This window comes from Piliocolobus tephrosceles, chromosome 1 (genome assembly GCF_002776525.5).
Source record: "Piliocolobus tephrosceles isolate RC106 chromosome 1, ASM277652v3, whole genome shotgun sequence".
Lineage (NCBI taxonomy): Eukaryota > Metazoa > Chordata > Mammalia > Primates > Cercopithecidae > Piliocolobus > Piliocolobus tephrosceles.
In genome coordinates this window covers 114,399,265-114,412,130 of record NC_045434.1, presented here as the reverse complement: position 1 = coordinate 114,412,130, position 12,866 = coordinate 114,399,265, and the positions used below count along the sequence as shown (strand labels likewise).

General features: G+C 37.4%; 1 protein-coding gene across 11 annotated transcripts in view; it reads left to right on the top strand.

The window, feature by feature from the left end:
* Window positions 1-12,866, top strand: part of NTNG1 (netrin G1) — a 355,336-nt gene that overhangs the window by 164,376 nt on the left and 178,094 nt on the right. The window lies entirely within an intron of this gene.

Genomic DNA, 12,866 nt, shown 5'->3' with positions numbered 1-12,866 from the left:
TTGTCCATGTAAGTGGAGTACCGTGGCCTTTCACAAAACTTGCTAGCATAGCTTCACTGCAGTTTCTAGGATGAATCTTGGCTTTGGGTCAAAGAGAATTAAAATAGCTCTACCCCATAATTTGGGACTTATCACAAATTCACTCTTCCTGCTTGGTCTTGATCATGTACAGGAACACTTATTCTGATTACCTTCTAGTTCACAGGACCTAGTCCCTACTTTGTTCTCTATTGATAACCAGGTTACAGCTCACCTGCTTGGCACCTGACTATTTCAAGAAAAATAGTTTTATTATTATTATAAATACTATTGTTGTTTTAGATAAAAGCAACACTTGGGGCTGTTTTACAATTCAATAAAATCATACATTTGTGTTTGATGTGAGGGTCAAAGGTGTATATTTTTTTCTGGTTTTAGTATTTTTTTTAAGTATTGCTCAATAGTGAGTCTTAATATATGTCAGAATAGTACAGCTGAAAAATAATATTGACCCACTTTGGTATTATGAGTGTGAATCCTCATAATTATCTGCTTTTGTTTTTGTTTTCTACCTTTTTTTTGTGACATCAACATACCAGAAGGAACAGAGGCAGTCTTTCTTGGAGAAATATTTATTTCAGGAGGCAAGACCACAGATGACTTACAGACACATCCCTTATTCTTCTAGGCTAGGTTGGTATTTTGTTTTGTTTTATATTTCTCTTCCTACAATAGTAAAATATGATTTGGTCATCAGATGTTAATAAATTATGGCACTTAAAATGTGGCAACATTTGTTTTAAAGCTTAGGCTATTTACCACTCAATAAGTAGTATAAATATTTCCCCCTACCCTCCTACCCTCTAGGTTCATGAGCCATCAAATACCGTAGTAAAACAGTACTGATCCTGCAGCAAGATAAAAAGGAAGGGTAGCAATAAGGACAATGTGATTTTATACTTTAATATCTAAGATTAGATCTAAAGTCCAATATAAAATAATCTAATATTTAAAATTCAATATCTTCTGACTTCCCAGTTCTGAAATCACTTGAGTAGACCAGTGCAATGCATTCAGGACAAGTAGATTTTTTGCTGATGTGGTCCTGAACTAATACTGAGGAAAATTTTAAATTGCCTAAAATCAATCCTTATATTGGTCTCTGTTAGTGAGAGTTAACCACAGCAGATTAATGAGATTAGAAAGTGAGGAATAAAAGAGACATTTATCCAATAATCTTAGCCATAGAGCATACTGATTACTAACTAAAAAGATTTATCCAACAAATAACAGAGTTTTTTTTGTGATAGGAATATATCCTGTGTTTAAAAAATTACAATGCAGATACTAGCACCTTAGTCCCACACTTAACCCTTGTTTCATGAGTAGATTTATCTTTTCCTTTTTCACTACATTTCTTTGCACTCTGTCATCAAACATCGAACAGTCTTGAAAGTACATTACTAGATTATCTTCTCCACTTAAACTACTATCCCATTTTCCCTGCCTTCATTTTAACACTTCTGTAATGAGTGTTTCTTGTTTTGTTTGTTGTTTGTTTGTTTTGAGATGGAGTCTTGCTCTGTCTCCAGACTGTAGTGCAGTGAAATGATCTCAGCTCATTACAACCTCTGCCTCCCAGGTTCAAGTGATTCCCTGCCTCTGTTTCCCAAGTGGCTGGGACTACAGGTGCCCGCCACCATGCCTGGCTAATTTTTTTGTATTTTAGTAGAAACGGGGTTTCACCATGTTGGCCAGGATGGTCTCGATCTCCTGACCTCATGATCCGCCGGCCTCGGCCTCCCGAAGTGGTGGCATTACAGGCGTGAGCCACCGTGCCTGGCCTGTAATGAGTGTTTTGAACCCCGGCCTCCTTTCAGAAAAAAAAAAAAAAAAAAATTAGTAATTGCACAATTCTCTGGTAAAATGACTTCTGCCTCAACAGCCTATTATAACAAGTATTTCCAAGGTCACTGACAACCACTTTCAAGACAAATCAAAAGATTTTTCTTACTCCTTATCTTCTTTTGAGTACCTGGCACTATTGATCACATACTTTTTTTTTTCTTTTCCTCTCTGGCATTTTAAAAGAATTTTTTTTCTTTATTCTCTAGGATATGAATTGCCTTTTCATTTTTTAGAGGTCAGATTAAATTTTTATTTCTCTTCTAGTACACACATTCAACTATCTAGTGTGGTCCAAATTATATATAGTAACTCAAATATGGGTTGTAAGCTGACAATAAAATCAGTTGTAACTGAATTTGGTGTTTTCACATTTATGGCCAAATACATGAATTCTTCCTTCCTATGGAAGAGCTTATCAACCTCCTACATGGTAGATTCAGGAGAGGCACTTCCAGAAAAAGTAACTCCATTTTCTACCCCTTCTAAATTCTAGAAAAAAACATATTACTACTGGGATTGAGAAATCTCCAATTATTTTTCTAGACACACATAAATGATCCTTGTTGCAGTTTGATTCTTGGACATCCAGTTGATAATAATTTTCATGTAATTTATGAAGAACTGTTTTGTCCTATGGCTGATCTCTCTCTGTCCTTCCCAACCATGAAAAACACAAGGCTCAGAATATTCTTTTTTTTTTTTTTTTTTTTTTTAATTATACTTCAAGTTCTGGGATACATGGGCAGAACATGCAGGTTTGTTACATAGGTATACACGTGCCATAGTGGTTTGCTGCACTCATCAACTCATCATCCACATTAGGTATTTCTTCTAATGCTATCCCTCCCCTAGCCCTGCCACCCCCTGACAGGCCCTGGTGTATGATATTCCCCTCCCTGTGTCCATGTGTTCTCATTGTTCAACTCCCATTTATGAGTGAGAACATGTGGTGTTTGGTTTTCTGTCTCTGTGTTAGTTTGCTGAGAATGATGGTTTCCAACTTCATCCATGTCCCTGCAAAGGACATGAATTCATCCTTTTCTATGGCTGCTCAGTATTCCATGGTGTATATGTGCCATATTTTCTTTATCCAGTCTATCATTGATGGGCATTTGGGTTGGTTCCACGTCTTTGCTATTGTGAACAGTGCAGCAATAAACATCTGTGTGCATGTGTCTTTATAGTAGAATGATTTATAAGCCTTTGGGTATATACCCAGTAATGGGATTGCTGGGTGAAGTGGTATTTCTGGTTCTAGGTCCTTGAGGAATCGCCACACTGTCTTCCACAATGGTTGAACTAACTTACACTCCCACCACCAGTGTAAAAGAATTCCTATTTCTCCACATCCTCTCCAGCTTCTGTTGTTTCCTGACTTCTTAATGATTGCCATTCTAACTGGCCTGAGATGGTATCTAATTGTGGCTTTGATTTGCATTTCTCTAATGACCAGTGATGATTAGCTTTTTTTCATATGTTTGTTGGCTGCATAAATGTCTTCCTTTGAGAACTGTCTATTCATACACTTCACCCATTTTTTGATGGGGTTGTTTATTTATTTTTTCTTGTAAATTTGTTTAAGTTCCTTGTAGATTCTGGATATTAGACCTTTGTCAGATAGATAGATTGCAAAAATTTTCTCCCATTCTGTCGGTTGTCTGTTCACTCTGATGATAGTTTCTTTTGCTGTGCAGAAGCTCTTTAGTTTAATTAGATCCCATTTGTCAAATCTGGCTTTTGTTGCCATTGCTTATGGTGTTTAGGTCATGAAGTCTTTGCCCATGCCTATGTCCGGAATTTTTTATTGTTCTGTTTTTCATCTTGGGCTTTGTTTTCATCAGCTGATTATTTTTCATGCCTCCTGTACCTATGTTGTTATTTAATATTTTATTAATTAATTTACTTACCTATTTATTTTGTGAGCAAGCTTATCCCCTTTCCTGGACTACTGCTAGAAACAAACATTCAAGCACTCATTGGTGCTAAAGGCAAAGGCCTCTTCAGTCTAGGCTGTGAGAAGTAGAAAGCACCACTGTGAGATTTCATTTGCCTAATTATTGTTTTTTTTTTTTTTTTTTTTTTTTTTTGAGATGGAATCTCGCTCTGTCGCCCAGGCTGGAGTGCGGTGGCCGGATCTCAGCTCACCGCAAGCTCCGCCTCCCGGGTTTACGCCATTCTCCTGCCTCAGCCTCCCCAGTAGCTGGGACTACAGGCCCCCGCCACCTCGCCCGGCTAGGTTTTTGTATTTTTTAGTAGAGACGGGGTTTCACAGTGTTAGCCAGGATGGTCTCAATCTCCTGACCTAGTGATCCACCCGTCTCGGCCTCCCAAAGTGCTGGGATTACAGGCTTGAGCCACCGCACCCGGCTTATTGTCTCTTTAATAACATCAGAATGATTACTTAAACTAGCATATCCAATAGAAATATAATGTGTCTATATAAGTAATTTTAAATTTAACAAAAGTAAAATGAAACAGGTGAAATAATTTTAATATGTTTTATTTAACCTAATATAGTTAAAATATTTTCATTTCAACACACATCAGTATAAAGTTACTAACGAGGTATTTTTACATTGTTTTCTTTTTGAACTAAGTCTTTAAAATCCCATGTCTAATTTGTACTTACATCACATCTCATTTGGACTAGCTACATTTCAAATGTTCAGAACTACATGTGGCTGGTGGCTCCCACATGGTACAACACAGGGCTGAACTGTTAACAGGACAAAAGAGTGGAAGTGGAGGCCCGGAGGGGCAGCTCACACCTGTAATCCCAGCACTTTGGAAGGCCAAGTCAGGCAGATCAACTGAGGTCAGGAGTTCAAAACTAGCCTGGCCGACATGGTGAAACCCTGCCTCTACTAAAAACAGAAAAATTAGCTGGGCATGGTGGCCCGTGCCTGTAATCCCAGTTACTCGGGAGGCTGAGGCAGGAGAATCACTTGAACCTGGGAGGTGGAGCTTGCAGTGAGCCGAGATCACGCCATTGCACTCCAGCCAGGGTGACAGAGCAAGACTCCATCTCAAAAAAAAAAAAAAAAAAAAAAAAAAGAGTGGAAATGGAAAAAAATAAATCGATATTGCCAATTATATTTCAATTTATGTAAGTGACTTGGTTTTTTTCTAATGAGTTAGCTACTTTAATCTACCTGGGAGTGAGACACAGTCTTCATTGTATACCTGGCCAACAGGGGCTCAGAAAGGTTAGATCATTTCTCAAACCTGATTCAGCTCATAAAGTCAAAAGTGTGGATTCAGTCTTGTGTTTGATCTTTTCTCACCTGAATTTTAATTACTCTGAATTCTGTGTTAGCTGGCAAGGCTGGGAGGATTGTGTTCTTTCTAATTTGTCCATAGCTGCTACAACAGGCTTGATACTAAGAGATAGGTATGATAGGTACAATCAGAGCCATTTGGGGGATGTTTTTATTTTGTCTACAAGAATGCCTTGGGACCTTTTACAGTTGCACCATAAACAGTAGAAATTGCATTTTGCATTTAGATCTGTAAGAGAATGGCTTATTTTGTGTATTCTATGAAGAGATTAACTTTCATGCCTCCATTTTATTAGCTGACTTTGAAGAACTGAGTGCTGACCTATTAGGTGACACATTGGACCCTACAACGGAGGCTTTTATAAGATGGCAAGTTGGGAAGGTCTTAGATAAGAATAGCAATGATTGTGATGATGATGAAGATGATGATAGTCATTTCTGACATGTATTGAGACCTTACTATGTTCTAGGCACCATGCCATGCTCTTTTAAAATATTAGTTCATTTAGTCCTCACAAAAACACTATGAAATGTGTAAAATTATTATTCATCTTGCATAGATGAGAAAACTGAGACAAAGAATTGACAGACGGCTGGGATGCAAACTCTGAGAAAAGACAATTTTGTGCTCTTATTCATTATAGGAAAGACACATTTCCTTATACAATAATTATTTGTTCCAGTTGTGCAGGCTTGAAAATGATGACTTCATCTTTGTCCAGTACTAATGCCCCCATTCATCACTAGTTTCCAACTAACAAGGCTTATTTTTAACTTTTCTCTAACTTCCTCCTATTTTTACTGGTTTCTTGCTGTCTTCTAACACTGAGCCCTGTTCTCACTTCCACTCAAGTTTTTTTCCACTTGGCATTTGTCCTTGGCCTTCTAATCTCTAGTCACTACGTTGGGGAGGGTAACATACATTGTTCCTTCCTTGGGTTGAAATTCCCAGCTGTAGCCTATTGTCAAAAATATTGTTGGGTCCACTTAGGTCCTTCAGAATATTCATAGCTCATGTCGTTTACCCACCTTTTAATTTTTTTTTTCTTGTAAATTCATTTAAGTTCCTTATAGATGTTGGATTAAACCTTTGTCAGAGGCATAGTTTGCAAACATTCTCTCCCATTCTGTATCAACTCTATTGATAGCTTCTTTGCTGTGCAGAAGCTCTTAAGTTTAATTAGATCCCATTTGTCAATTTTTGCTTTTGTCAACATTTTTTTGGCGTATTCATCACGAAATCTTTGCCTGTTCCTATGTCCAAAATGGTATTGCCTAGGTTTCTTCCAGGGTTCTTATAGTTTTGGGTTTTACATTTAAGTCTTTAATCCATCTTGAGTTGATTTTTGTATATGGTGTAAGGAAGGGGTCTAGTTTCAATCTTCTGCATATGGCTAGTCAGTTATGCCAGCACAATTTATTCAATAGGAAGTCCTTTCCCCATTGCTTTTGTCAGCTTTGGCAAAGATCAGATGGTTGTAGGTGTGTGGCCTTATTTCTGGGCTCTCTATTCTGTTCTATTGGTCCATGTGTCTTTCTCTGTACCAGTGCCATACTGTTTTGGTTACTATAGCCCTGTAGTATAATGTGATGTCAAATAGTGTGATGCCTCCAGATTTGTTCTTTTGGCTTAGGATTGCTTTGGCTATTTAGGCTGTTCTTTTGGTTCCAAATGAATTTTGGAATGTTTTTTCGAATTCTGTGAAAAATATCACTGGTAGTTTGATAGAAATAGCGTTGCATCTGTAAATAGCCTCAGGCAATATGGCCATTTTAGTAATATTGAATCTTCCTATTCACAAGCATGGATATTTTTCCACTTCTTTGATCAGTGATTTGTAATTCTCCTTGTTGAGATCCTTCACCTCCCTGGTTAGCTGTATTTCTAGGTATTTTATTCTTTTCTTTTTGTGGAAATTGTGCGTGGGATTGCATACCTGATTTGGGTCTTTGCTTGGCTGTTGTTGGCTTATCATCATCATTTTCACTGTCTTCCAGACATTGCACCTTGATGTATTACTGGTTCTTTCTTTTGTTTTGTTCTCTACTTCCAGTCAAACTCTTGCTGAATCTTCCATCATCTTGCTCTTCATCAGTCCCTTGTTTTCACAACTAGATAATTAAAGCTTACTCCTAACTGGCTTTCCTACCTCCAATCTATCCTCATTTCATTTTATACTGCACTACAGTTATTATGGCATTCCACTATTTCTATGGATGTCTCAGTCTGTGTATTAGGCTTCAATGGAAATAGAGTCACCAACTCTAGGCCAGTTCTGGGCCCTTTCTGGCTCACAATAGGGTCTCTTGATTTATAAAGTCATGTTTGAGAATTAGGCAGTATCTCTGTAAACAAAGAGAGAAGTCAAAGATAATGCTTTTCCATCTTTGCTAGATATTCCAAAAGTACCTCATGTAGCAGATACAGCATTGAATTAGAAGACATATAATTGCTTCTTAAATTTTTGAGCAGTTTCATATTTTGTTAAACAGAAGAACTAATTATAAAATAGTTTGTTTTACATTCACTTGTTTGCTCGTCATTTATTGACTATCTACTCTCTGCCAGGAATTTTGAAGGATATGAAAATGAATCAGATGTGTCCAGGATTCTTTCCATGCCCACTACTGGCATTCTTACCAAATCTTGCTTTTGGCTGTGCTTCATCACTTGATTAAGATGACTTCCAACGTTGCACTTAACTTGAACTTTTTGTTTTCTCTAGAAAGGATTCTGGAAAACTAATGAAGAAGGTTAACCAAGTATGAGACGTCTGCTATAAAAACCATTAACGGCTTTCAGTTCTCTAATTAATCAAACCCAACATTTCTACTCAGCTTTTAATGCTCTCTAAAATCAGCTTCTTGTTTTATATTTAAACCTGTGTCCTACTACCTCACAGCCCTACTCCTGGCCTCCAAAATATTAAGTTTGTTTTTCATCCTTACAGACAAACTCCTACCATTTCTTTTAACTAGGTTCCATGACATTTTGGACCTTAGTTTATTCATCGGTAAAACTAGGATAATATTTGACTCCTAGGGAATTGTGAAGATTAAATGAAACAACAAATGGAAAGCCCCTTTTACAATTCCTAACCATACAGGTGTTGAATGGTGATTGATTCCTTCTCCATTTCGAAATGAGAATGTGTTTCACATATGCAAATATGACACATTTTTCAAAACCAAGACTCTGCCTCTTCAACGTTTTTCATAATGACTTTCTAACTTTCATCTCTCTCTTTAACAATAGATTTTTGCACATTAGAATATTACTGACTGCTATTTTATTTCCATTTATCAAAGTAGCCCTCTATAATACATTTTCTTATTTTCAAAATGATACAACTTTCTCAATCTTGTCTTGCTACTATATTGTAGCTAATAGGCAAGAATCAACCTTATTGTGAACTAACCTACAACATCTAACATAATGCTTGGCACATGACAGATGCTGAATATATTATATCATTTAATTTACTTTGTTTCATGATGGTGGATCTGATAGATCAACAGCTATTCCAATCTTATAGCTAAGTGAAGATTATATTTATTGTTGGTAATACGCCACGAGATTTATGTGTCTGCTGATCTGAATAAAATATACTTGTATTTTAATGAAACATTGGCTTGTTATATATCAGGTATGAACTTGGACAAGCACAATTTTGAAAGTTTGATTTAGAGAATATATACCTCAAGATTGCAAATGCTGAAAATAGAAAATCTTGGGGGGGAAAGAAAAATGAAATAAATTGAAAAGAGGGAATAAGAAGATAGAGTTGTTTTAGTTCAGTGGGCCCTGAAATACACTACCCATGTCCCAAACAGTGACAAGACTAATGAACTTGTTGCCTATTCAGTTCTGAGGGCCTTCTTTAAAAATAAATAGATAAATAAATCCCAGACTGGCAGCACAAACCTACATAAAAGGCCTAAGAAGCAGCTTGTGTAATGGAGTGTCTCTGAGGGGTAAGTTTCATCAGCTCATAATGAATCAACCTCTGAACTCAGTTAGAATTATCAGAATCTCTGTAATTAGCCACTGAAGCTGTGGCAAATAAACAAAGAGCACATCCCTCTTCTCCAACAGAATAAGGTTTGTTCCTTGTTCTACACCTATCTCTACCTTATATCTGACAATTTTTTCAAGACTTTTCCCCACTGAGACACCTCCATGCATGACCATAGTAAATTTACAACCGTGCCATTCAGTGCTTTTTCTATCAGTTTGTATAGAAGCTCTCCATAATTGCTCCAGAACAAATACATTCTTCATGTTCAGCTCCTCCTGAGAACGCAGAAGGATGCTGTCGATTGGATAAATAAGGCAAGATAGGATTAGGGAAAGAGATGGTCAGCTCTGAAGCCACTAGGAGAAATACTTCTTTGACTGATGGAGAAAAATGAAGAAAAAATGAACAGCAAGAAAGAACTGGGACATAATTGCAGTTCATGCCATTTGTCTTTGTCCTCTAACCTCACCTGAAACCCCAATAACTATATCAATCACACATATAGGCACTCTGTACTTGGATTTGGACAAGTACATTGCTTATTACATTGTACAAATTCCATGTACAACTCATTGAAATGGTTAGTTCTTTAAGCTTGATTGTCAGTTCCCAGTGACCAGCCTATGAGCAAATCCCTTCCATCTTATCCCACACTTCCAAACCTACCTAATTTATCCTATCTTCTTCCTGGCTTGTTGTCTTTTCTGCTTTTCTTACTTTTCTTAAATCATTAAAAATTGTTTGAACACTTATTATGTGACAGTTCTTCATCTCATAGAATTATAGTAGGAGAGACACACACAAAAAATCGCAATTTTATATGATGAATTGCATGATGGTGCATATGTACACGCTCATAGGCTGGTATGACTGACTCATGAGGTGTGAACACCACAAGTGAGTGAAAAAATAAAAGGTACATTCAGAGATTTGCAGAGGCTATTCTTGAAGGATCGTACATGCTATGCTAAAGAATTTGAATGGTACGCTTGAAGGGTAGTGAGAAATCCATTTAATAGCTTTAAAAGGGAACATGATGCAGTCAGATTTGGGTTGTAAAAAGATCACTTTAGCAGCTCTGCAGAAAATAGGTTTTAAGATGGCAATACTATATGGAAGGAGATAATTTTGAGCCTATTAATGATAATTCAGAAGAAGTATATTTTTTTAAAAAAACTAATGAAGGCAGTGGCTATATGAATGAAGCTGCGGTGAAAAATTTCATCTGTAGACTTCTTTGACAAACAGATTGATGAAAAATAAGGAATATAAGATGACTCCAAGCTTTCCTATTTAGGAAATGTAAGAATTTGGTATTACTCTGAGTCAAGCAGCACAGGTGGGGGAGTACGTTTAATGCTAACTACTAATTATTGAACACTGACTACATTGAAGAAGATACTAAGCACTTAACATGTATTATATAATTGTATCTCAAATTAGCATCATTAATTATATTGAATTTGGAGAAATCAAGGCTCAAAAAGTGAAGAAGCTTGTCAAAAATTACACAGTAGCTAAGTGGTAGAGCTGGAATTCAAACTTAGGAAGATCTGACCCAGAGCCATGCTTCTTAACAGACACTATACCAGTGCGAATTGAAGTGTGGGTCAGAGGCTACTTGCATGCAGATGATCTAAGGTACTTTCTAAATACAGGTTCCTGGGTCCAACAGGAACCGGTCTATTCAAACAGAATTCCTGGTGGGTGGGGACTGGACTTACCAGGCATTTTTTATGCACCTGAATCTTTTTTTTTTTTTTTAATTATACTTTAAGTTCTAGGGTACATGTGCATAGCGTGCAGGTTTGTTACATATGTATACTTGTGCCATATTGGTGTGCTGCACCCATCAACTCGTCAGCACCCATCAATTCATCATTTATATCAGGTATAACTCCCAATGCAATCCCTCCCCCCTCCCCATGATAGGCCCCAGTGTGTGATGTTCCCCTTCCCAAGTCCAAGTGATCTCATTGTTCAGTTCCCACCTATGAGTGAGAACATGCGGTGTTTGGTTTTCTGTTCTTGTGATAGTTTGCTAAGAATGATGGTTTCCAGCTGCATCCATGTCCCTACAAAGGACGCAAACTCATCCTTTTTTATGGCTGCATAGTATTCCATGGTGTATATGATGCACCTGAATCTTTACACACCACTGCAATGCATAGTAATATACTACTGCTTGGTAGAAAGATGATAACAAATTCACTGTTTTTATATGAAAAATTTTAGCATTTTTGCCAAATCTCACATTTACAGAAAAGATGCATACTATATAAATAACTTTTTTTTTCCTGAGCCATTTGACTGTAAGTTGTCAACCTGATGCTCATAACCTGCTAATACTTTAATACCTCCTACAAATAAAGGCATTCTCCTGCATAGTTACAATTTGACAGCCAAAGTCAGGAAATTAATATGGATCCTTTACTACCATATAATCTTCAGACCCCTGACCAGTGTCACTAGTTGTCCCAATAATATATTTTGTAGCAAAACGATCTACTTTGGGTGGCATTAGTTGTCAGATCCCTTTAGTCTCCATCAGTCTGAAACGGTTTCTCAAAATTTTTATGATATGCTTAGATACTACAGGGCAGTTATTTGATAGAATACCCCTCAATTTGGAGTTGTCTGGTATTTCCTCATGATTAGATTCTGATTATGCATCTTTGGCAAGAATATTTCCAAGTGACACCTGCCTTGTTTGGACCCACCTAATAGCTTTAGGAGTGAATTATTTAGGAAGGAAGAGGAAGAGAAAGAGGAAAAGTTAACTTTTCAGTATGTTGAGTTTGAAATTCTTGTGGAGCAGTTAGATGATGTCTAATAAGTACTTGAATAGATGGATCTGAGGTTCACCTGAGAAATCAGACCTGAAGACAAAATTTTAGAGTCATGGAAGTATAAGTGAAAGTTGAAGCTGTAAATGGGAATTAACTCAATGAAGGACTCTAGGTAGAGCTAGAAGGGAAAAGGCCAAAGGATGAGAAGACCACTAGTGCACATTGGTTTTAAGAATCTAAAATAAGAAGGAAAACAGGCAAAACAAAGTGAGAAGGAGCAGATGATGGAGAGGTTAAAAAAAACAAAAAAAAAAGTAGTGAAACAGGATTAGGAGAACTGATGGAGATGAAGGTTGCATTCCTAAATTAATCCTGCCGGGCTCGGTGGCTCAAGCCTGTAATCCCAGCACTTTGGGAGGCTGAGACGGGCGGATCACGAGGTCAGGAGATCGAGACCATCCTGGCTAACACGGTGAAACCCCGTCTCTACTAAAAAATACAAAAGAAAAACTAGCCGGATGAGGTGGCGGGCACCTGTAGTCCCAGCTACTCGGGAGGCTGAGGCAGGAGAATGGCGGGAATCCGGCAGACGGAGCTTGCAGTGAGCCGAGATCGCGCCACTGCACTCCAGCCTGGGCGACAGAGCGAGCCTCCGTCTCAAAAAAAAAAAAAAAAAAAAAAAAAGAATGTTACCTAAATTAATCCCTCCTGTTGATGTTTTCTTCAAACTGTCCTTCCATTTACTCCTCTTTACTGCAATTGGACTTTCACTGATAATGTGGATTCTTTTATAATTCTTTTAAGTGGAATCTACTCTCGTGTTATTAAATTCGCTATTCCAAAAAAATTGATATACCGTTTGTTTATCTTTCATTTCTGCAAACCCGTTGTTT